Source organism: Chiloscyllium plagiosum, chromosome 37 (assembly GCF_004010195.1).
Source record: "Chiloscyllium plagiosum isolate BGI_BamShark_2017 chromosome 37, ASM401019v2, whole genome shotgun sequence".
NCBI lineage: Eukaryota > Metazoa > Chordata > Chondrichthyes > Orectolobiformes > Hemiscylliidae > Chiloscyllium > Chiloscyllium plagiosum.
Window position 1 is genome coordinate 20,488,903 of NC_057746.1, and position 2,695 is coordinate 20,491,597.

Sequence of the window (2,695 nt, forward strand, 5' to 3'; positions counted from 1 at the left end):
TTACGGTGAAAAAAGGCAGGAGAGTGAAGTTGAGGATTGTCAGGTCGGACATGATCTCTTTGAATGGCACAGCAGCCTTGATGGGCTGAATGGCTTACTCCTTCTCCGGTGTCTTGTGGTCTTACGCACTGTTAATGAACTGAGGCAAAGAGGGTCAATTATGATGCTTCTTGGAGTGAAACAGGCGGTGACTCTGAGAAATGTCTGCACTTTGTCTGCAGTATTGGAGGCAGGTTACATTCCCTGGGGATAGCGTTCAGACAGGTTTGTGGGACTATCCCAGCCACTATACACTGGGAGGGGGGGGGGTGGGGGCTGAGGAGGATGAGCCAGCAACGGATGCAGCATCATAGTTCGGTTTCTTGCTGGATGTAGGTTTGCCCACTGAGCTGGAAGGTTGGTTTTCAGACGTTTCGTCACCATACGAGGTAACATCATCAGTAAGCCTCCAATGAAGCACTGGTGTTATGACCTGCTTTGTATTTATGTGTTTAGGTTTCCTTGGGATGGTGATGTCATTTCCTGTGGTGACATCATTTCCTGGGGTGATATTATTTCCTGTTCTTTTTCTCAGGGTGTGGTAAATCGGGTCCAAGTCAATGTGTTTGTGGATAGAGTTCCGGTTGGAATGCCATGCTCCTAGGAATCCTTGTGCATGTCTTTGTTTGGCTTGTCCTAGGATGGATGTGTTGTCCCAATTGAAGTGGTGTCCTTCCTTATCCATGTGTAAGGATATTAGTGAGAGTGGGTCATGTCATTTTGTGGCTAGTTGATGTTCATGGATCATAGTCAGCCGGAACTCTATCAACAAACACATTAACTTGGATCCCATTTACCACTCCCTGAGAGAAAGAACAGGAAAGACATCACCACAGGAAATGATGTCACCACAGGAAATGACATCACTTACCCTAGGAAACTCAAACATATGAATAGAAAGCAGGCCACACCACCAGTGCTTCATCCGGAGGCTCACTGATGACGTTACCCAGTATGCTGACGAAACGTCTGAAAATGAACCTTTCTGCTCAGCGAGCAAACCTACATCCAGAACCTCAACCTGTGCTACAAATCTTCTCAAAACTCGGTTTCTTGCATTTGTCTCACTGGGAGACCAGTCCTCAAATTCACTCATTGCTGGTGATGGTGACCACCACTGATGCCCTCGAGAGAAGGAAATCTGCCATCATTGCCTGACTTTGACCTACACGTGACTCCAGACCCACAATGTCATCCTCGAAATGGCCCCAGCACACAGTTTAACCATCAATTACGAATGGGTAACGTAGTCTGTGAAAGAATTAATTAATACATGACCCTACCTTCGAGTGCTCTTACTTGCCCCATTAATCACTGGGCGCGTCCTTATCCTCTTGGCCAATCAGAAACCCAACGTGTTTCTTTGGTACCATCTCGACTGACCACTGTCAACAGTGATCGCTAATAGACAGAAGTGAAATGAACAGTTTTGTCAGTTTTGTCTGAGAAAAAACGATTACCTCTATGACCTAATGCCTGGGATTCTTGCAGCAGCTTGGTTACAAATTGCCCACGCCAGGGCAATCCTATCAGGATTGGCATTGGGGAGTTGGCACATAGGTCCCTTTTATGTAAGGGAGCCAATGTTGCCCGACTTTCAAACCATTTAGGAGCGACAATCCCGCGAAAAGAGGGAGGAAAACATATTAACGTTGGGAAGAGGTTTATTTTAACTTGGAGCGTGACAGCTGGGGGAGCAGATGAACACTGAGAGCTAGATGTGGGTAACAGGCTGAGCTGAAAGAACATGTTATCTTGCTGGCAGTTGTTTCTCTTACTTCATTACCATGCTGAACTCCCAGAGGATCTGAGTGCTTCTTGCCGTGCTCCCTGACGAGTAGCCGCGGTGGGTGGGTGACTTGGATTTCAGCCCCGGCCTCCATGGCTAGGGCGGAGTTCAGGAGGTCGCCACGGGGTCGCAAGTCCTGCTCCAGGGCACAAAGAAAGGGCAGACCGCTGTTAGGCTGAAAGGCTGGCCCTTCCTTCTCATTGACGCAACGCAAATCACCTACCTCTCTGCGGGATCTTGCACAGCAGCACATACACTCGTTTGCACAGGAGATACAGAACTAGACCCATCAGTGCAACCAATCCGTACAATACAGAAGGAGGCCAATTTTTACATTTGCTCATGGGTGTCACTGGATATTGTCCATCCCTAATTGCCCCTGAGGGGCAGTTAAGAGTCAACCACATGGCTGTGGGTGTGGACTCATGTGGGCCAGACCAGGTAAGGAGGGCAGCTTCCTCCTCGGCAGGACATTAGTGAACCAGGAGGGTTTTTTCCGACAATTGACAATGGATACATGCTCATCATTAGACACGTAATTCCAGACCTTTTTTCTTTCAAAATTGGATTCATTTTCCACCATATCAGGATTTGAACCTGTTTCCCTCAAACATTATCAAGATTAATAGTGCAGTGATAATGACGCTAAGCCGTCACCTCCCCCTTGAGTCCGCACCACCCCTGCAGAGAGGGTTCCAACGAGAACCAACCTGCATTTCCCCACGTCCAAACCACCCTAACCTGCACATCCCTGGGCACTATGGGACAATTTAGCATGGCCAATCCACCCTAACCTGCACATCCCTGGGCACTATGGGACAATTTAGCATGGCCAATCCACACTAACCTGCACATCCCTGGGCACTA

The 2,695-nt window shown here is 48.2% G+C and overlaps 1 long non-coding RNA gene across 1 annotated transcript in view; it reads right to left on the reverse strand.

Moving 5' to 3' along the window:
- Positions 1–1,695: 1,695 nt before the first annotated feature.
- Positions 1,696–2,695, reverse strand: part of LOC122541354 — a 33,328-nt gene continuing 32,328 nt past the window's right edge. The window contains exon 3 of the long non-coding RNA XR_006309577.1: positions 1,696–1,964. This is a non-coding gene — a long non-coding RNA (uncharacterized LOC122541354). The remainder of the gene's footprint in view (positions 1,965–2,695) is intronic.